The sequence below is a fragment of the Cygnus atratus genome, chromosome 2 (genome assembly GCF_013377495.2).
Source record: "Cygnus atratus isolate AKBS03 ecotype Queensland, Australia chromosome 2, CAtr_DNAZoo_HiC_assembly, whole genome shotgun sequence".
Lineage (NCBI taxonomy): Eukaryota > Metazoa > Chordata > Aves > Anseriformes > Anatidae > Cygnus > Cygnus atratus.
In genome coordinates this window covers 86,835,175-86,858,125 of record NC_066363.1, presented here as the reverse complement: position 1 = coordinate 86,858,125, position 22,951 = coordinate 86,835,175, and the positions used below count along the sequence as shown (strand labels likewise).

At 40.9% G+C, this 22,951-nt stretch overlaps 1 protein-coding gene and 1 long non-coding RNA gene across 4 annotated transcripts in view; one reads left to right on the top strand and one right to left on the bottom strand.

Annotated features, from left to right (window-relative positions):
- Window positions 1-922, bottom strand: part of VWC2 (von Willebrand factor C domain containing 2) — a 56,725-nt gene extending 55,803 nt beyond the window's left edge. The window contains exon 1 of one of the 2 annotated variants that reach the window (XM_035552801.2): window positions 799-922. The gene's annotated coding sequence lies outside the window, so the exon portion shown is untranslated. Of the gene's footprint in view, window positions 1-554; window positions 666-798 lie in introns of those variants that run through there. The other variant, XM_035552802.2, reaches the window with a different exon arrangement.
- Window positions 444-21,899, top strand: LOC118251056 (uncharacterized). 2 transcript variants are annotated; one of them, XR_004779641.1, is made up of 5 exons: window positions 463-613; window positions 1,192-1,342; window positions 1,433-1,661; window positions 17,492-17,692; window positions 20,268-21,899. It is a non-coding gene; the product is annotated as an uncharacterized LOC118251056 (long non-coding RNA). The 2 variants fall into 2 exon arrangements; XR_004779642.1 differs by lacking the exons at window positions 17,492-17,692; window positions 20,268-21,899 and adding an exon at window positions 2,212-4,830 and having other exon boundaries at window positions 444-613.
- The last annotated feature ends 1,052 nt before the right edge of the window (window positions 21,900-22,951 follow it).

The window sequence follows — 22,951 nt, the reverse complement described above, 5'->3', positions numbered from 1 at the left end:
TAAATTGCAGGGCTCTGGGCACGGACGTCTTCGGCTCGGTACAAGCAGGACGCGCAGCCCGGGGCAGTGGCGGCCTGCCGAGGATCGGGGCGCCGTGGGGTTACGGCCACACGTCGGGGGGGGGGCACGCGCCGAATTAAGCGGAGCTCCCCAAAACGCAGCGCGGTCCGGAGCCGAGATCAGCCGGTTGAGCCCTGCTTGCTGACTGCATGCCCGACGGTTTTCACTAACCTCTTATTCAGAATGAAGTTTTTTTTTTTGTTTTTTTTTTTCGGCTTCATACCCACCGGGGAGGACGTTTGTTTTACGGACAACTAAGAGCGAGCCCGTTAAAGCGCGCAGAGCCGAGCCGCCCCGCTCCTCAACTCCCCGCACAAGCACACACCGCCTCCACCTCCTCCTCCTCCTCCTCCTCCTCCTCCTCCTCCCGTGCTCCTGAGGCCAGGCAGAGCCCCACGGAGCTCCTGCAGGGGGGCACGTTTCACCCGCACCTTCCGCACTTTAGCGGCGCTCCCGGCTCCCGCACCGCCAACCGGCAAAGCAAACCAAAATACCTGCTCCGGCCACGGGAAGCCAAGGCGCTGCCAGCTGCCGGCGCAGCCCCGCGGCCGAGGTAGGGCTCCCCGGAGCCATTTAAGAGCACCCCCCCCCTTCCTCCTTCCCTCCCCGCCCGCCTCCGGAGCCCCGCGGGCCCTGCCCCAAACTTTCCGGCGGGCCGGGCAGCACCGCCCCGGCCCCCTCGGGGGGCTCTGCTGGGCGCCGGGCGGCCCCCAGCCCGGCCGCCGCCTCCCTCCCTACCTGCGGGCTCGGCTCCGGGCCCCCCGGCCGGCTGCCATGGCGGGGCTGCGGGCTGCCTGCCCTCCTTCCTCCCCTCCTTCCTTCCCTCCTTGTCTCCCTCCCTCCCTCCCTCAGCCGGAGCCGAGGCCCCGCCGCCCCTGGGGGCGGGCTCGCCGCGGCCCCGCTTCCCTCACATGGCGGCTGGGGGTTTTTTGGGGGGCCGGGGGGCTCCGGGCCTCGCAGCAACGGGAGGGAGAGGGATGGAAGGGGGTCGGGGAGCTTTGTGAGGCGCCCTGCCTCGCCAGCCTTCCCTCGCCGTGCGGGGGGGGGGAGATGGGCGAGTTGGGAAGTGGGGTTGTGCTTCACAGCGGCTGGCAGGTGCTTCGGCACGGCAACGTTTTCTCCCTTTTGCAGGGGAAATGGGCAGAAGCGGCTATTTTAGCAATAATGGCTGAAGCGCCTTCAGTCCGGCTGCTGGGATGGAAACGCCAAAGAAAAGCTGGAGAGGGGTCTGTAAGCATGGTGCTTTCCTTCTGGAGCCGGGCAAAGGCTTGGGACCCAAAAGGTTATTTTCTTATTTGCTCGCTTATTTATTCCCTGTTAACCTGCATTAGATGACATAGCAGTGCAATAATTTATGGGTTTTGCTGTATAGATGTTCCAGAGCGGTCCCAGGTGCGCTGACCCCGCTGCTGCAGTGGATCCCTGGCAGCCTGCGGCGCCCTGCTCCTCCTGCTCATGGCTGGATTCCCCTGAGTACTTGGCACTAGAAGAATTTTTTAGGCTCGGCAATGTTTTCAGAAATGTTTTCATTAAAACTGTAGCACTGCAGTATCCGCACTCAGGAGAGCAATGAAAATTTGCTGGATATTAATGTTTCACTGGTAAGTACCTTCACGAGTGACTGTTACTTGTGAAAACCCAGGCACTTAAACTGCTCCATGGGAGGATGCAGGTGCTAAACTCTTTGTCAGCTGGGTTCTCTGAACATCTATGAGTCTGGCCTAGCTTACAAAATTATTTCCGTTAACACCATCTTATATCTCTGAGTCGAATATTCACCAGACAAATAATGGTTTAATCTTCTAAAACTTTAAGATACAAGACTAAAGCTCTGAAGGATGCAAGGAAGCCAAATAGTTACACTAGTAGAATGAAATTCCAGATTGCTATACAGTTTCTAGACTATATGTCATAGAGCTAAGCTAGACCTTTCTAATTTCCTACTAATAATCATTAAGAAGTATTTGTCTTCTAATTATCCTATCATTACCTCTGAATAATGAATTGAATCTTTGCTTTTTCTTAAACAGTAACTTTATGCCTGATATAGGTTAAACCAGGACATGGGCTGAGCAACCAGTATGCAACATCACTTATTCTGTAAGAAAAACTTGAACTTTGCACTTACAAGTGTGTAAACTTTGCTTTCAGGCAGAAGCTAGTGGTGGCTAGAGCAAGACAATGAAATAGAGGACCTGGGAAAGTAACGCTGCTTCTGATGAAGGGGAGGGAAAAGCTAATTTATGGTTCTGACATTTTCACATGTTCCCATGTGAAGCTCTGGTATGAAGGCTGAAAGGATCATGAGCATTCGGAACTCTCTGTAGGAGACCTCTGCCTCTCCCTGATCTAACTATTCAGCACATAGATCAGCCAGGGCTGAAGGTTCAAGATACTGCTGTGTGAAAGGAAAGGCAAACCCTTAGAGCTTTCAGAGGATCAAACTGCAGCTCATCTTTGTCTCCTTGGCCAAGTAGGAAGTGAATAGCCTCTTCTCTTCATCTTAAAGATTTCTTATTGAACTTCAGCCTCTGTGCATTCTGCTTCATAGATATATCAAGTGATGGATGGTACCTAGTGGTAGGACCTTTGCAGAACTGAGACCTGACCACTTTGTAGTGTCATAGTATAAAATTTAAGAATACTATAGTCAAAATCTTCCATATCTGCTAGTGGACCAAATGTTTGGTGTTTCCTTCAATGTGAGTTCTGAACTAGAAAAGAGAAACATGAGACCCTTACTTCAAGGCCACTTCTAACAACTTCTTGTGGTATAAGAAATGCAGGTCCAGGTTTCCCCATTCTGCTCTTCCACTAGGCAACAGTAGCATCTGCAACTGCAGTAGCAACTGCATCTCTGGATGAGAATCAAACTCTGCATCTCTGTTCAAGACACTTTCCCTTCTGTTCGTCTGCCTGAGATTCTTGCATTAGCTAAAACAGTCATGATACAGTCATCAAACTTCTTTTAAAACAGCCTACACTAGTTTATCTTAATTCTGCTAGGAAGCAGTTAAAGGTAAAACAAAAAGGCTTCAGTAGCTGAAATAGAAATGGTGGTGTCAGGGAATGATTTAAGTTAAACTGGTACGATGACCGTTTTCATTAGCCCAGGCTTGAGAGAGTGCAAAAGCTGGCAGTTAGACAGGAGACTTAATTAAACATCTGCCCTCTAAGGTTAGGGATACTGAAATTTTGAAAACTTTTTTTTTTTTTATGAGTAGCCTTGGTGTGAAGAAAGAGACCCCAAACATAGGCTATATCTTTTACGAAGTTAAAAATCAATTGTCTGCCTGTTAATAGCCACATGAAAACAAAACCTCACAGCTATTCAGGCACTTCATCTGGACATCTAAGAGCACTGAAGACAACCGTCTTTAGCCTAACACATGAGTAGAGTGAGGCCTGGAGTATGTGCATGCTCACCCCAATGCAGGCATACAGCCTCCTGCAGCTTCCATTCACCAGGGGACATGTAACGCGTGCTTCCCTTCACCTGCTCTCATGCAGGCAGCATGCCTCATCTTTCCAACTGTAATAAAAGAAGTTTCTCCTGGTATCCCCCTGTGTTCAATGAGAACACATAGAGACAAAAAAGGAGGAACCTCTGCAAGCCTGTGGAGTGAGAGGTGTTCCCGTGCAATGGCGGGGTGGGCTTTGGTGATGTGGTGTCACTGTGAGTACGGGGCGTGCTCAGGGTGAATTGTGCAGCAGGATGTGTACGCCACTGAGCATCTCTGAATGTCCAGAATTTTATAGGGGAGAAAATATCCCCAAAGAGTGACTCCTCCGGCTATATGCACTGTCAGATTTGCTACTTGGGGAAACGGATGATCATTCCTTTTTATTTTGCTTCGTTTCATTATTCCTCCTGAAAGGAAGAGAGTTGTTATATGAAAGGTATTTTTTATTGTGGTGCTAAAGTGGCAGTTGTTCAGGCAGGTTCACATCACAGCTTTAGAAAGGTAGCAATTTGTGGAATAGTATTAGCCCAGCTGTATAAAATAAGGCCTTCAAATAGCAGTCAGTCTGGAAACAGAGACAAAGCCAAGGTACACATTACCCTAACAATTCATGTATATTTGAGAGGCTGAATTATAAATAAGCAGTTTAAACAACTCTTCAAGAAAAAAAAAAAGCAAGCTTCCATAACTATTTTAAAACTAGGTTAGCTTTCATCTTTTTATTTTTATTTCTTCTATTTTCTTTATGCCATGCCACTTCTCAAAGGCTACTGTGCACACACTGCTCTAGTTCTTTCTTTTTCACTACTCTGACGTCTCTTTAGTTGACTGATAAGTAGTTGTTGAAGAATTATCACACAAGCTGTAGTTGCAATTGTCTGTTGTCATTAATTGTTTTTAAATTATTCATCATATAATGATATGTTACAACATTATTTTTTCTGCTTAACATGCAAGAATACAAAACTTAAAAATCCCTTTGTCGTTTAGACTGTGGGCTCTTCAGTACAAGGACTCTCCTCACACTTCTGCAAATCAAATTTTTACATGCTTGGAGATGCATATTGTTTATTATTATTTTTACTTGCAATACAAAAATCATCTCCATAGACCATGGGAAATTTAAGCTTTAGAAGTCATCTGTTTATGAAACGTCTTTTAAAAAAGATCTTTGCTGCTACTGACTTAAGTTCTGAAAAGCCCGCCTTTACCTTATGATTTGTCTCTAGTAAACTTTAGCAAAATCTAGGTAAAATAGAAATAAAACACATTCTTAATTAAAAAAAATAATAAAAAGGCTTATTCTAAACTGTGGGAATGAAGATTGGTTTTGTTTAAAACAACTCATGGCTCAAGTAAAATCATGAAGAGAAAAGCTCTCTTTCTGTGGTGAGATCAATTTCTCTGCCCCTTTAAGCTCAGAGGAAGCTAATGTATATATTCCAACTCAGCAACAATTCCCTTTATGCCTATTAATGCATCATTAAAGAGAGAGGGAAATACATGCTACTTTTTTTTATACAACATGTACAAGTTCTGCTGGTTTAAATCACTTTTCTTTTATATGCCTGTTGCAAAACTGATGGAGGTTTTGCAAATGTAAACTTTAGAGAAGTGTTATTACCATCTTAGCCACAGTAGCTAAATAATATTAAAAATTGAGTAGTGAAACCTTTGGAGAGGGAGAAGGAGAAGCTGAAACAATGACCTGTGCATATGGGCTCATTCTGAGGAAAAATAATTGTGTATTCAAAGCACAATATTTTGTGCTTGTAATTACGGGACACAAGAGTGATTATAAATGGGTTTTCATGCGCCTATTTTCACCCCAATTTTAGTTGCCCAGGGGAAATTTAATTTTAATAATAGCTCACAAGCTTATTTGATGTTACTGCATTTTTGCTTGAAAAGAGGTAACAAAGCATGTTTGTATGTACATATGCGTGGGCATGTACAAAATAGCATGGAACATTTAAATAGAGTATTTTCTATAAACATAGTATTAACAGTATACCTCATTCTTTCCCTTTGCAAACCAAAGGATGCACTTTGGTTTTTGTTTTTGCATTATTGTTGTGTTACAGAACTGAATGAAGTATTTCTAAAGCTTGTGCCTAGCTCTATTCCGATGGAATCTGAAATTCAGTTGAAAGTACAGATCAGTGTTAACTTTTGCCTTTATTATTTATAATTACCTTATTTTATTTGTTACTCAAGTTGCTCTAGATACATTTGTGCTCACAGTAAATTTCAATAGAAGAATCATCAGCTTTCACAGGTTTTATGAAAAAAAAAACAAACACTGCTCCATATTGTTTGACATTTTAAATTAGTATATCTTATCCTTTCATAGTTTTTTAATATTACTGGAGGAAAAAGAAGCAACCACCTGCTCCCCCAGACAAAAACACAACTTTCCTCTCCAGTTTTCACAAGATTTCTCAACTGTTATGGTATTAAACATTGAACTAGGCTTAATGAATAAGTGGAAATAAAAAAAAAATCTTCTCAACCCTACAGGAAGATAATGAAAAATAAAGGCTCTTATTGTCAAAACTGATTTAGTATTATAGCTCAAACCAATATTTAATTTCATTCTTTAATTTTCTTTAAAACTTCCATAACAGGAATTATACGGTTTAGTATTTGTTTTTCTTTAAATTATTTGTGAAATAACATAGGTTATTTTCAGAATGATGCATACATATGTATGCATCTGAAATTAAAAAGAATGTTTTAAAAAGATGTTTTTTCTTACTCAAATACTCATGACAACGTTATTAATGTATAATAAGACCATGGATAGTTGGTAATTATAACTCAGGTCCCACAAAGACAAGCCCTTAAAATCTAAAAAAAAAAAAAAAAAAATCGATCTTCTACAGCATTTGCATCATCAAACATGTAAAATGCTTTGTATCACAAGTGATTTTTTTTTTCATTTGTATTGGAGAAGCAAATGAAATATATGTTGAAATGAAGATTGCAAATTCAAATCTTTGAAAGTTTAGGGATTCACAGTAATGTGTGTGAAAGCCTGCATTTCTCACTACAGTTTACAGAATTAAAATTACCACCAGTCAGCTGATCCTGTAATGTAATGATTTGCAAACTCAGAGAACATCATGCATCTTAGGGGATAATCCCCAAAACTCGCTGAGCGTGCACCTCTAGATATAAAAGCTTCAGTGAAATGCTTTCCAGAGTGCATCTTCAAACTTTTCCTATTTTTTGCCCTTCCTTTGTTTCATTATTACTATGTAGTTTGTAAAGAATGAATCTTTTACAATGACATATACTATATAATGCACATGCATAGGGTCCTGTTGCTCTCCTTTTGAACTTGTTGGTCAGGCTCAGCCAAGCTTGGTAGAGGAATTGAATCCTTAAAGCTTCACAAAAATGGCTTGGTAGAGAAGAACAGCCTTTTACTGGTTGGTACTGAAGGTGTGCTGTGACCTTGTCCCTTACTGCACACCAGCGACTCTGTACGACGCAGCACCTGCATTAATGCCCAATGTATGCTTGACACAATCAGAACTTAAACCTATTATTAAGATATCAATCTATAAGAAAATTCTGCTAATTCTGTTGTTCAAACCCCTTTGCTTTCCCAAGAGGGTGGTCACACACTGGAACAGGCTCCCCAGGGAAGTAGTCATGCACCACGCTTGTTGGAGTTTAAGAAGCGTTTGGACTGTGCACTTAGTCACATGGTCTGAAATTTTGGGTAGACCTGTGTGGTGCCAGGAGTTGGACTCGATGATCCTTATGGGTCCCTTTCAACATGGGATATTCTATGATTCTATGAACATCACCCTTCCCTACATTATTATAGAATTCTCTGTACCTCTTAGCAAGTACTTCTTATACGGTACCAGGTATGCAATGGATTATTTTGTTGTCCTTTTTTAAATTAAAAGCCCAGTAAGGCCTTTAAAGTCATTCATATAAGTTTGATAATTTCATAGTTTAAAAAACTGCACAAATTACAATTTGTAACATTGAAACTTTCATGAATTGCACATTCCCAAGTGTTCTGTCTTTAGATCTAATTACTGGAGATGATTACATTCAGTAAGTTCTGCAATCACAGAGGCTGCTGATATAGTTTTCTCTCTGTTTTTAATGAAAAAAAGTTACATGGCTCAGAAATTATGATTTAGACTATGAGCTATCAGAGCAGAGGAAAAGAAAACCACCACTAACAACAACAAAAAAACAACAGAGTATGCAGTCTTTGGGCTAAAACTTGAGCTGGAAAACAGACAAATGAAAGTTATTTTTCTATGTTTGCATACGGGGCCTAGAGACCCCCAATAAACTGGGACCCCCATGTGTAGGCATGTGTAGGCACTGCACAAATGCTTAAAGCATTAGTATTCCTAGAACTGCACATCCTCCAGTGACCAAGAAAGAAGGGAAGGGAGAGCATCCTGAAGTCATACAGCAGGTCAGTAACAGAGCTGAGAGGGAAATACAAAGCTCCCGGTTCTCTCTCTTCTTCCCTTCTCAGTACTCCATTTGCTCCACGTTGCCTTTGTTCCCTAGTAAGATACTGAGTTCATAGCTGAATAGCTGATATACTAGGTCCCTTTTATGGGTTCAAGATTTAGGTGTTCATTCATGCGAAAGCTTGATGCCTTGTTCAGTTGTTATCACCAGACCTTGCTATACTGATGTCATTAGAACAACAGCAGCAAGCAGGGTGCTAATGGTACCAGGTCTGACAGGAACGAAATGGACACGTTGTGTAATTTTGATAATGAAAGTTGGTTGTGCTGCTTTAGTTTACTGTTTGTTGGAAGAAGATAAGAAACAAAGCAATTTCCCTGGCTATCCACAGTCGTGCCAGAGAGTTATTTCCGGCAGAGTCTTGTAAGTAATGGACTTTTTGCATTAGGTGGTTATAAGATAAATGAAGAAGGGGAGAGCTTAGATGCTGCCAAGATCTCCTCTGTGACACTGGTGACCAGTAGATCAGGGAGTGAATGCGCCATGCCAAGCTACAAGATCACTCCCTCCCCTGCCTAAGCGTATTTAACCCCATGGTCCCATCTTCCCATTAAAATACCCTGACCACTGGTCTACCAGCAATTAATTTCTCACATGATACCATTCTGTTTAATACACATAACACATTTTGTTGGAGAAGGAGCCATCACCACTTTCAAAGCAGAACATCTCCAGCAAGAAGAACTAAGCAAATCTCGTCTCACACTGCCCTACAGCTCAGTTCAGGGCTTAGAAACAGATGGAAGAAAACGTGGCTCAAATCCTAATAGTTCCGTGAAATCTAACCCTAACTAGAAGGTATTCCCTAAACATGACCCAAACAAAATTTCACATAAACAGGGCCTTGTGCTCCAAGGTGTCAGCCCCTGCTACTGCAAGCCTATTTAACTTGTTTGTAGAAAGGCTATCATAGAGCACGAACCAGCAAAGCTCTAGCTGAAAAAAGTTAAAAGTCAAGTCTTGCTCTAGCAGTAAAACAGTTGTTGAAGACCTTTAAGAATATTACACCAAATCAGCCATAAATTGGTTTGGTTGAACCAACCACTCCTAACTTGGCCATCCTCATAGGACATTCAATTCTTAACTTCAAAGGTTTTCAAAATAAAACCTTCCTTTCCCCATTAGTAAAATTAAATGAGGCTTTAGCACAATTACTGACTCCTCAAGCAGACGCAGGCTGTAGAACAAGTGCAGTAATTTCATAAAGAGCTGTACCCTGGGTCTGCCTAAAAACAGCAGCAGCAGCAGAGAAAAAGAACAAGCAAATCAGTTAATCTGGTGGCTATAAGACTCGGGAAGTCTTTCCACAGTCCTACCTAGCCAAGCAGGTAGCTAGGATAGCAGTGAACAAGATTGTCAAGGGACCTGAGCCTACTGGGCACTTAACTGCTCTGAAAAAAATGGCAATTAGTGTCACGGGGGAAACAAACGAATGTCCAGGACTTCTGAAAATTTAGCCCTTACCATACACTAAAAGCACACTGTCCAGTTCTTTTCCTTGGTTCTTAACTGCAGTTCAGCCCCCATCACTATTTTCTGCAAAATAGCTACCAGCTGAGAAAGCAATCTAGGTGTTGACGTTGAAATGAGCTTTGTTCCACTAGCTGTTTGATTTCTGAAACTTAAATAATTAGAGTTCTTTGTCCTCATGTCATCTTTTGTCTTCCTTTTATTACAATGCTCCAGTTAAATTTCTATTTCCTGACAGATTTGAGAACAGATGTTTATTTGCACATTCACAATTTTCATGGACTATTGGGATGAATTCTAGAACTTTTATTCAAGAAATTAGGTTTTGTTTCACACCACTAACTTCTACATAAGGATCATTCAAAGAACTGGGAACCAGTTATTCCCTAAAGATAAAGCTATCATACCATTCACTGTTTTATGTCTGATATTCTGTTGGGGTTTCATTTTCCCCTGTATCAGATGGAAATCAATCATTTACGATTGCTTTTTTTTTTTTTTTTTAATTAAGGAGAGGAATAATTGAGATGAGTTGTAGTCACAATGTTAGATTCCTTGCCACCACTCCCATCAAACGCTAGCTGGGGCCTTTGGAGAGACCCCCTGACACGCAACCTGCAGCCACCTTAACCAGTCACATTTCTCTCTGTAAGTTAAATTTCTTTAAAAAATCTCATTTTATCCTCAGGCTGAATTTCTGTTACAGTAAATTCTGATCTACAGAGATATCTACTTCCCATTGAAGTTGATCAGAGCTGCAGGTGACCGGAGCCTTTATAGCTCAGACCCCTAGGCTGCATTTCTCCCAGAGTATGAATGTTATTAATATTAGCTAGCTGTCTTTGGGTAAAAGCCTAGTGAAAAACACTTTTGGGCCTTTCACAGAAGTGACATAGCTGATTATGGCACAGGCTTGCAACTCTCTTCCTCAAAGTCTTTTGCCTGGAGTTTATTTTAAAACTTTTTTTTTTCCCAGTGATGCTGTAAGTAAGGTGTAAACGTGTAAGAATAGGCTCTCAGAACTTTTTTACTTTTTCAATTAAGCAGAATTGAATGAGATAAAGGAAGGAAAAAAAATCCTTCTTTCTCCAGTGCTTTTTTTTCTCAGTTGGGATTAATTTTTCTTTAGAAAAATGGAGAAGGTTATATCTGCTTTTGCAAAAGAAAATATCAAGCACACCTGAGGTCTTAAACAAACAGTTCCTGCTGTTAAACAAATCCATGGTGAATTGTAGATGGAAGAAAGTCCCTGGAGCAGAGGCAAAACTTCAGTAGTAGTTCACTGGGTCTGTATCTAGGCTCTTGCTTTGGTTCTAATGGGATTTCTTTGACAGGTTGACTCGGGCTTTTGATAGAAGCAAAATTTAATGAGAATATGTTCACGGCTTCCTTTGCTGCCTTAGTTCATACGATTGGTTTCCGGGTTTGGTGTTGTATATTGCACTTCAGAGTCTGCATTGCACATATCACAACTGTAATTTAATTTCTATAGTCTTTTGTGCTGCAATACTCAGATTACACTATCAACCTACTCTACTTTGATGTGTACCTGACAGATATTAATTTGCCAGGAACTTGGGTTCAAATTAAAGAATACCATTTTGCCCTCAAGCTTTATGATTGTATTAATTTTACGTGGCATGGTTTTGGTAGCAAGGGTCTGCAGGGTGGCTTCTGTGAGTAGAGCCCAGTCAGATCATAGTCAGCTCCAGCCCAGCTCCAAAAGGGACCTGCTGCTGGCCAGGGCTGAGCCAGGGAGCAACCCTGTTGGACCTCTGGGAGAGCAGATTTAAGGAAGGGAAAAAAAACTGCTGCACCACAGCACCTGGGTGTGAGAAACTGCAGACCTCAAGGTCAGTGCAGTAGGAGGGCAGGAGGTGCTACAGAGCAGCAGTTCCCCTGCAGCCTGTGGAGAGGCCCCTGGTGGAGCAGGCTGTCCCCCTGCAGCCCATGGGTCCCACATGGAGCAGATCTCCACGCTGCAGCCCGTGGAGGAGCCCCCGGTGGAGCAGGTGGATGTGGCCTGGAGGAGGCTGCGGCCCATGGAGAGCACCTGCAGGAGCAGGCCCCAGGCCGGAGCTGCAGCCCGTGGAGAGGAGCCCACGCAGGAGCAGGGGGTCTGGGGGGAGCTGCTGCCCGTGGGGGACCCGTGCTGGAGCAGTTTGCTCCTGGGGGATGGATGGACCCCGTGGTAAGGACCCGTATCTGGAGCAGTCCTTGAAGAGCTGCTGCCTGTGGGAAGCCCATGCCGGATCAGTTTGGGAAGGACGGCATCCCGTGGGAGGGACCCCACCTGGAGCAGGGGCAGGGAGTGACCGAGAAGGAGCGGCGGAGACGAGGGGTCAGGGACTGACCGCAGCCCCCATTCCCTGTTCCCCTGCGCCACTTGTGGGGAGGAGGTGTTTTTAGTTTGCTTTCATTTTCTCACTGTTCTAGTCTGTGAGTGATAGGCAAGAAAGTATATTAATCTCCCTATGCTGAGTCTGTTTTGCCTGTTGCAGTACTTGGTGAGGGATCTCCTTGCCCTTATCTCAACCCTTGACTTTTTTCAACATATTTTCTCCCCCGGCCTTTTTGAGGAGTTGGAGTGAGAGAGTGGCATGGTGGTGCTGAGCAACCTACTGGTGTGAAACCACTATAATAATTTAAGATTGCCAAACACGCCACAGGATAAAGAAGCCACATGGGTAGATACGTTACTCTTTTACTTGCCAGTTGGCAGCTGGACAGTCAAGGGCTCTTGATGTATTAGAAGTGTTTTATTATTTGGTTGTTGAGTTTATGGCAAATAGGTACCACAATTCTTCTTCATCTTCAACAGAGGTTTCAGTAGGTGATTCAGGAAGAAACCTGCTTTAAATGATCCATTAATTTTTTTGTCCAGAGGGGAGAAATTTAGTGTTGTGCTGGAGTGAGGATCCCTCAGTCCACAGGGTTAATTAATACAATTGCTGAAGAGGGCTGTCAAAAGCCAAACAGTCGATTATATCAAGGCTGTAGGAGCTTGATGACGAGCCTCAGGTCAAATTTCTCGTCACAGATATATGCAATATATTGCAAACAGCACTGATGCTGCATCAGGGACAGAATGTAGTAGTGACACAGGCAAAACTGGAACACTGTATCCAACTTTCAGGGGGGGACGAAACTTGGGTTTTACATACTCAGAAAAGAACTAGCATAAAGAAATAATGATTCATTTTAACTATAAGCATATAAGAAGAATCTGGAAAATAGACCTAAAGGGGTATATGTCATCCCAGAACTGCACACTATAAAAATAAAATAAAAAAGTACACACAAAACCCAAGCCAATAAATCCTCTTCCTTCGTCTGATCTGTTCCTGCCCCCTCACAATAAAGGCTCATTGGAATGAAAAATAAAAGATATCTCAGCTCTGCCTGCAGAATTGCTCTGGCAGTGCAGTAAGTGGCCTGCCAAGGAGAACAGCAGGGAAGAATTCAGAGAGTCAGTGGCAGGTTTTGGGGATGGGTTGGGTTGGAATTTCAACATCATTACACTGTGTTTGCAGATCCATAGTAAAGTATGGTTAGAACATTTACTGAACTATCCCAATCTTCTTTCAGAGATTTTAGATTTTCTCGATTTAGACTTACGTTTGAGATCATCACACTATGAGTTAGAATATGAACGGGTGTGTTCAGGAGGGAGAAGACATCTGAGAGAGACTTCTGAAGTGTTTCTGGATCACTGACATATGATAAGTAAAGTGATTTTCCATTCTTTTTAAGGAGTAGAAAGTTGAATTGTGCTCAAATTAAATAATTCATATTAAATTGTATTTGATGATAAAGAGCCCAGAATATCTAACTTTCATTCCCAAAAGCCACGGTTATTCCAGTAGCATTCTCAGTGCTGCATCTTATATTGCCTAGCCCAGTATCTATGATTTATAGATCTCAACATCTCTCTCCAGATCAAGGATTATTTACATAAGTGTGGAGAAAGAAATACATCCATCAAAGATCACCCAATGGGAATGACTCACTGGCATAGACGTGGCAAAAGCATAGACGTGGGAATTTCCTGCATCCTATTGAATTGGCTCAGCCACTGGATAACAGTTATTGTCCTGCTGCCCAATTGCCCCCTTTGAAAATTCCAGTGAAGCAGCTACACTCCCATAGCTACGTCCAGTTTCCCTCAAGGGGTACTGCTTAACAGAAACTCTCATCAAAAAATTTCCATCTGGCAGAGTGCAGAATACAGGCAGCCTGTATCAATCTTAAAATCCCAGGTGAAAAATAAAAACAAAACAAAAATCTGTCAGACTTTTTAACTGTGTACGAAACTATTTAAAAGCTATACAGCAAACAGGAAGTTAGAGAATTTACCTGTTTCCCAAAGGACTGCCTTCAAATAAAGTACATCACAAACACAGCCTTGTCCTTGCATGCTTATTTTGTTCCACCTTCAAAAGGACTACACCAGTAAAGCATAGTCACAACTGGTACGTATCATAACTGCTAAGACTGTTGAAATATCTGGGATGCTCTTCTGAGGCTTTGATTTGGAGGAGAAAAGTCACTTCTTTTTGCTTTCACTTCTTGCTCAGAATAGACCTACCAGACCTTTTCTCTTCCACTGTTCTTTGAGTGTATGGGCTTCTCTTCCACAGTATCCAAAATGCAGCCCAAGATCGTGTGTGTGTGTCAGTACACATATGTTCTTGGTACCGACCAGAAAATATTACCCAACATATTCTGTTCTTTGATTCCTGTCACTGAAGAATAACATACTTTAGTTTTGCAAGGGAAGAAGAAACCTAGCCATCTCTTTGAAACAAACTACATGAGGAGCTCTTGGAGGAAACAAGGCCATAACAGGGAAGCTAAATGAATTCTTTGTGTCTGTTCGCTGTGCGAGAATCTTTCTTTACAGTGGTGCGTCAAAGCATGTGTCTCAAATTGAAGGTTTTAAAATAAAATTGACATAAAAATCAGCAATGATTTCTCAGGATTCTTCCAAGATATCTAGCTTAATACTGAAATAGAACAGTAATGTGCAATTTCTCACATCAGCCTTGTTATCAGAAGAATGTAACATCAACTGATTTAAGGGTTTCATGGGGTTCCAGAGATAGTAGTTACAGAAAAGTATGACATCTGTAGTGCGAAAATCTATAGAAGAAAATCTGACTTATACATATTGGCTGAAAAATAATGATGAATAAAAATAGTAGGCATATGAAGAAAATAATATATTATAGGAGAGTCAAGCAAGACATTTACGCTTCACAAACCTGTTGGTGTTCTTTGAGGAAATCAACAAGTATGGGGATAAATGTGACCCAATAATCAAGAGGAAAGAGATCTTATAAAAGTCTTTCCTAGAAGACTTTAATATGTCTGAGAAGGAAGCATTTCTTATGAAATAATAAGTACTTGTAAATCAACAACTTTCATTTGGCTGACATGCAAATTTGGTGAGGCCATAAAACATAGACGAATTTATAAACTCATGGCAAATATGTTACAGCAAGGAATGAACCATGCATCACAAATTTCTTAAAATTCTTAAGTCACTGAAAATATGGTGAAGAATGACCCAGCTAGTGAAATGGACTAAATTGCAGTTTTACGTAAAACTTTAGACAAAGCCTTTCACCAAAAGACACTAAAAATTGAATTGTTGTGATTCAGGAGAAAGATCCCCTCATGTACAGAAAACTATCTGGAAGGTGGGAAACAAAGAACCTGTTTTTTCCATGGACAGATAGGAGTGGTAGAATTCCCCAGAGTCAGCTTTTTTTTTTTTTTTAATTTCTTCTTCTTCTTCTTTTTTTTTTTTTTTTTCTTTAACCATAATATGAAAGGATCTGGAAACGGGGTGAAAAGAGGAATAACAAAGCTTCATATAATATGACAATCAATGTTTAAAAAAAAAAAAAGTTAAACAGCTGACAGACTTAACATTAGGTATACAGACATAGTTTGAAATCTAGTGCCCCAGGCTAACTGACAGTCAAAAAGAAAAAAAAAAGAAATATTAGGAACTATTAGGGAAAAGTAGAAAGCAAATAGGAGACTATCATCATGGCACTGCATAAATTTACATCTTGAATGTTTTGTATGGTTCTGACCAAATGTACCTGTGAAGATGCAAAGAAGAGCAAAATGATATTTAAAGGTATTGAATGATTTGAATTTGAGGGAAAGTAAATATCAAAGATGACAGAGAGCAAGGGGAAACAGAAATCTGCCAGATAACTATGTAACAATATGAGGAAGAGTAAGGGAACAATTTTTCTGCATTTGTTGTGCTAGAGGAAGTAGGGACACCCAATGATCAAGTTTAAAACAAGTTTGAGCAAGTTTAAAGTGAACCCAAACCACGTTTTTTTTATATAATACATACCTATATGGTGGAGTCAATTTCTACAGAATATTTCGTGTTTAAAGAGCAGTTAAAAATTATGAAAGAAATGTCAAAGGTTATTAAATAGGATGGCCCAGATGCAACCTCTGGTTTAGGAAGTCTCTAAACTGCAGACTGCCAAGAGCAACAGTGAACACCATGAAAACTTTATTCCATTTCTGTCCTGTTTTTACATTTTTTTCCCTTGCTATCTGCCATGAGCTACTGTCAGAGACAGAAAAACAACACTAGAAATGAACCTCTGTCAGGTTTCTTACGTAAACCTGCCTCATGGTTTGGGGGATTACATGTGGCATCTCATTTGCTGTACATGTTTATTTTTGAATTCTATTTGTTAGCATCTTTTCTGCAATTTTCACAGATTCACTGCAGCTGGCTACGAGTTTAATTAAAAAAATAACAGCCTGTACTTGATATTATTTCTTTCTCACAAATTTTTACTTTTGGATATTACTCAGGTTTTTATTACAGAATGTCAGCTCTAGACCATTGTTTTCTAAAAGGACACCACCAACTTATATTAAATAGTTTTAATCTGCTCTAACTATTCCCTATTGTCCAGCACATTTTCTGAGATACTAGAAAAAAAAGCATTTCTTTCCTTATTGATTTTTTCTTTACTATAAAACAAAGCATTGATTTTTTTCCTTCTGTCTTGTGTTTCTAATAGTACCTAAATTAACATGGTTCATTTGTATGCCACCTTACCAGGACTAATGCATCCTTCTTGTCAGACCAGCATCACCAATAATAGAATGTAGGAGCCTCCACTTAATCAGCAACCTGATAAATGGTGCTTCAGTTGACAAGAGCAATGGTTAGACTCAGACTTCCTCTATGCCCTTGGGCAAGTCTCTTAATCTAGCCTACATTTCAATTCTACGCGTACAGAATAGGGAAATTTTTTATCTATCCCATATATGTTTGAGGATGACAAAGACGGATTAGTAAATGTTACATATGCTCAAATACTTCCTGCAAAGACACAATACATGATCCCATTATTTGGTTTCAGAAGAGTGAACATATCAGAGTTCCACTGGCACAGCCTTCTCTTGTTGCTGCAGTAATAAATACATTCTTGAAGCTGTAACATTTATCCTTTCTTGCTGAAAAATCTTCTACTTTAAAGGTACAATTCAGCATCACTGAATAGAGTTTGTTTTTGTAGAATAGGTGGGATTCTGTGATTCTTGGAGAATTTGCTACCACTTATTTTCCTTCCTATGAGTTTCAGCTTTCTTGCTCTGCAATAGCTGCCAAATAGACCAACCTTACCATTATGCCTTGCAGAATTATTAGATATGTTCATGTCATGCTTGTTCTCCAAACCATTCTCCAACAAAAACTAATGCTTAACTACCACTTATTCATTTGCTCCATTTTCTTTGTTGCTTGGAGCATCTTGTATTTTGGTGATGGCGGTTCTACTTTGGATTAGTTTAATTTCAGTTTGGGTTTCTATTTTTTTTTCCCTTCTGTATAACTCCAGAGCACAAATGTGAGAGTGTTTGGAAACAATTACAAAGACTACCCATTGTTCAAGGATTTGACAATAAAGTAATGACTTTTTCTATCTTAGGACAGGATTCCACAAACTAAAAACTCAGAACTGAGTGCTGGAAGGAGTTTCCCTGATAATTGAAGTGCTCTTGTTATCAATATAAGCCCGGCTAGAAGAAAACACCTTCAGAGCTGGATTTGACTCCAGCCAGTGCTTAGATCCTGGAAGAAGATCCAATGCTATAGGATTCTTTCATTCCATACAACTGAAAACCACATGGTAAGTGCACAAAGAAAAAGAGTCCATTGACCATGGCATTAAAGATTGTCTCTTTAAATAGACTAGGCTCCTCGGTGGAAGAAGGGAGGTGTGAAAAGTATACTGTTCTTATGGATGAGGTATGAAGGGAATAAAAATGCTCTAAGTGATAGAATAAAGCGTGTTAATGTTTTTATTGCATTACATTCTCTGTCAATTCAGAAAAAAAAATATGTAAGTAATATTGAATGTGGTGAAGAAAACTAAATTCAGAAGAAATCCATGTTAGAAGTAGTCTAATCTATTCACACAATGTTGCAATACAGATTGTTGTATATCCAGGTAGACACTCATTTGTACTCTTCAAAGACAATTTTGCCTGTAAAATTGAGTATCAGAAGAAAGGAGCACCACACAATAGAAAAATACAGTGTAAGTGAATCATTCATACTTGTCAGAATTTGCTGATTCTGTGGAATGTCTCCTGAGCCTGAAATGTGTTCTTAAAAACTGAAAAGAAGTCTTAAATACTGCACTCAAATTGACAGTCAGCACATTATCTTTTTTTTCTTTTTTTCTTATTTGAGCAGTAAAAGGAAGTTTAGAGTTCACTAGTTACAAGTACTTATTAAAAGGCTAATGGAAAAAGGCGGGGCTAAAAGTGAAATAATCTCTAAATACAAAGGCTACAGCTTAAAAAAAGTAGTTACCTGTCTTTCTTATACACAACGGCATTGGCCATCTAAGGCACTTAAAACCCTTCGGCAATTTTGGTGATTGCACACAAAGACAACTTACAGGCAAGCATTCCAGAGATGTGCAATCTTTTGGGTAGACAAGGGAGTGGGCAGCATGCAATGAAATTCTCAGGATGATAACCGTTCAATTGGAAAACTTTATTTATTGAATTGCATAAGGTCAATATTGAGCTGTGAGACTTTTGCAGATGTCTTAATTTTTTCAAAAATAGATTCAAACTCAGGAAAAAAAAACACTATATTGATAAACTGTTGTGAAACAGGTTGGTGATTTTCATCGTGGGAATGAAAATCCCATACTGGATAAGCCTCCATTCATATAAACTGCCATTGACGTTAACTGGCATCCTTAATTATGGTGTTAGTGATGACAGTAGGGATTCAGCTGGCACTGGAAGCTGAGTGGCCTTCTCATTTTGTGTATGTCATCTTCAGCCAGGCAGAAGTATAGGGGTGTAGTGGCACGTTGATCTGTTATGCAGATTAAAAGGATTTTTCCATATTATCCTGAAATGTTACACCAAGACTAAATCCCTATCAATATTTAATTAAAGGCAAGCCATATATGACAGCTTTGTTAATGGGCCATGAAGCACCTCTCGCAAGTGGCTCTGGCTGCTATACATAAGCCTTATGCTTTCAAATGTTTGTAGCTGCACAGAAAGCAGCTGTGTTAATGGAAAGCTCTCAGCTAAAAAACAGCACAACTGTTGGAAAAAAAAGTACCACCTTGTGTCTGTAAGGAATGAAGAAATAGTGCAGGGTGTTGCAGAACCTGTAACCATTTGCAGCAGCAAACAAAGCACATCTCAGGATAGTAGTTTATAACCTTGACAGATAGTATTAAAACAGACAGAAGAAAAAATGCAGATGAGTAAATAAAGTGATGTTCCACTTGTCAGCAGTCTTACCTAGGGAAGTCCTGGGGGTAGAGACAGTCCAGGCTAAATGATCTCCTCAGATCTCTACCAAGCAAACTGATTTTTTCCTCTTCATGCTGCAGGTAAACTACACACAATCACAGCTTTGATCGGGTTAAAGCTGAAAGCAGTCGATTCATTTAAAGAGAATGAAGTCCACTTGGAAAAAACTTCACAAAGTGAGAGAATTATGTAGCACAGAGAAAGAATCAAATTAAAGTGGCAGAGCTTTGTAATAAAAGTGGGGAAGTCAGCAGCTGGGAAGCCAGCCTGTGAAAAAGGAAAGAATCAACACTTTTTCATCTGGGACAAAAAGAAAAGAAAAGAAAAAAAAAGATAAAGAAAAAACAAGTTACATAATATACTGCAGCACATTTGATTTTTCTTCCCTTTTCCAGCCAGAAAATCCCTATAGGAAAATAAAAATCTTAGTGAGTTTCATTCTGCTTCCATAGGTAGGCAGAACATTGAGGCTCTGAAACTGAGATTAAGTCATAAACGTGGGGTGTAAATACTTGGGTGTTTCAGTCCACTCTGGTGCCCACGCAATTTAGGAAACTTTGAGGATGTTTAATCTTCAGTCATCTCCCTGGTGCTGCCCCATGTAGCACTTGGCCCCATGTGTACTTGGCCTAAAAGTGTATACTTTGATGCCCATCTGTCACATCCTACACTTATCACTTCCATGTTTAAACTCGCATGAAGTACTGACAAGGCAATTTCATGGCTGTTTTCTACTCGCAAGGCTGTTTCATGGCTTTCAAAAAGGTGCTGGCAGTGCCAGGTACCCAAATCTGAGTTCTGTCTTCCTGAATGAAATACCTGAATCCTTTGGCTCATGTTGAAAATATTCTTTCTGTGCTAGGCACAAGCATGTGAATGTCTTGCCTGCATTTTGAGCTGCTCTTCTCATTACAGGTGACACAACCCAAGACCAAGAGGTTCATTTCCTGAAAGCTCAGAGAAATGAGAGGATCCGGGGATGCTGTGCATGACCCAAAACAAAGTTTTTCTCCTCCCTGTGCCTAAACAAAACCCTTGATAGCCCAGCACCTCAGGCCATACACAGCAAATCAGTTGGCACCACAGGCTGGTTTGGCAAAGATTTTCTATGGATGCTACTGAAAATAAAACTGAGAAAAGCACAGCCTCAGCAGGCGCAGTCCTACACACAGCCTGGCACAACAATCTGCCATAGAGGGCTGTATACCCTGAAGAAATTCTTATACATGTATTCACTTTCAGCATGTTTCAGTTCATCTTCCTGTCTGAAATAGACAGCTATTAACCCTGCACAATCTCATTTTTTTCCCAAAAGTTAATCTAGGTTTACTTTTACATAAAGAAACACATTTTCCGCACAAAACCTGCAGGGAAAGGGTAAAGGAGGCCTTGCTTTGTGGGAAGCATCGTTCTCCTGGTGCCTAGCCAAAGCTTTGCCAAACTGAAGCATTGACGCTTTAATTTTCTTGTCAGCAGAGCTCTGAAGTCGTGGAGGGAGGAGCTGATCATCCCTTGTGTGCTTTTCTCAACAGAGGGCAAAGTGGAAGCTGCACCCCCTCGTTTGGGCAGCTCCTCAGGGCAGCCATGCTGAGCAACTCATGCATATTTGGGTGAAGAGCAGGTCCCTGCCTTCCTCGCTGCAGGGCAGCATGGCTGTAACACATGCTGGAGGCACAAATCTCTGCTGTCATCAGGGCCAGCTTATCCAATTTGCTCTCCAAAGAATTCCACATTGCTGTTCCGTTTTTATTATATCCGTGCTAGGCTGCAAAACTGGCCCCTCATCTCGGCAGCATCCCCCAAGGAGCTGACAGGTTCTCAGGATCTCCTCGAGTGCCTCGGGGGCCAGGGCCGGAGCAGCAGTGAAATACACTGCTTAGCTCCTGACTCCCAGCACAGCAAAGAGCATGCATAATGAAAGTAGAAGACATCCTTTCTTTGCGCGCAGGAAAATCCCTGTATTCAGTAGACAAATAGCACCATGAGAAGCATTCCAGGGGTTGTCTTCTTTATACAAGGAAAAAATAATGTTTTTCTAAATGAATTTGCCTTCTCATAAATGCAAGCTTGGTCTAATCTGTGCATGTTTTAGCCTAGAGAGAGGCCCTGCCCTCTAGGAAATGCTGCTCATTTGTGCAGAGTAAATTAGCTACATGATATGTTGCATTTTCCAAATGCTGAAAAGCTTTGGCTCCTCATTTCCTTTTAACTGGAATATTTTCTCAGGTTTATAAGACCAAATACTGTATTTTGCTCTAGTCTGTGCTTTCAGATGTAATATGCTCATGCTATTTGAACTGAAGCCACTATGTCATTACTGAATACCCATGTTAAAATCTGCATATATAATAAAGGTATACACATGAACTTATATAAATATTATGCATACATGCATTAGATACATATGTATCCCATTTTAAAAATTAATTGCTAAGGATCCTTTTATTTTTTCAGCCATACAGAATGTTCTATCTTTAATGAGTGCATTTGTGTAAAAAAGAATGTTTTAAATAATATAAATTAATAAATATGTTCCAATTCCAAACCAGCACGAGACTGTGAACATTATTTCATTCAGTACTAAACATGTTGTCACACTGTTTCATATGCAGATTGGCATCTGTGTAATCTTTTTATAAGATGTTGACTGTGATTGTACCTATACCCAAGTAATTTCGTACAACCAGAGCAGTAGGACAGGTGACCTTTTAGGTGGAGGAAGTAAGCACGCCACAGTTGAATTCGTCCCTTGTCACAGAGTACTGAAGCAAACCTCCTTCAAGACTTCCCAGTCATGATTTCACTGTGATCCAGAAGTTTTTTGGAATTTCCTGGAGGCAACAGTGCTCCTTCTGTTCTGCAGCATATGCTCTCAGACATCAGTAGAAATCCCGAATAAAACATGTTGAGCTCAGTCTGCACAGATACCTCCTGATTCTGTTCAGCAGGGGTCGACACATGGGACATCAATGTCTTATACCTCCAAGAGAAGGTTCATTTAGTTGTCTCTGCCTTACATCTTCCCTGCCACAGGTGCTCACAGTTGCTCTTGTGGTCCCAAAGCAATAAAGAAGCTGCAGCTCTACATCTACAGGAGGAAGTTTCTCCTCATGAGAATTCCTACTCAGGAAGCACAGCTAGCTGATATTTTTAGCAATGGCTTCACATCAAACATCCCCATCAGACTGCAAAGGTGCATATCATGTACTTAGCCCCCTAAGCTGAGACTTAAAAACCCTGATCATTTAGCCAGTCCTGCCTGGTGGCATCCAGGCAGCAGCTGCTGGATCTAGGGGTGCCGGGCTGAAAAGATGGAGGGAAAATGGCCATTCATTGAGCTTTGGTAATTAACTTTTTTTGGGGGGGGGGGTCTGGGCTGAGGAATACAGAGCTATCGGTTGCATTTTCTTTATCTCTTCCTTTTGTGGATGTAGTTTTATGAACAGGTGGTTGATTCTAAGTAGCACTAATGTGTTATAAAATAGAATACTGGAATTAATTGATGCTACTGACCTGCTAGCTCACTTGCAGAAATCAGTGAAAGTTCATCACATGCTACGACAGTCTCTAACAGCTACTGACAGAAGGAGTAGAAAGAG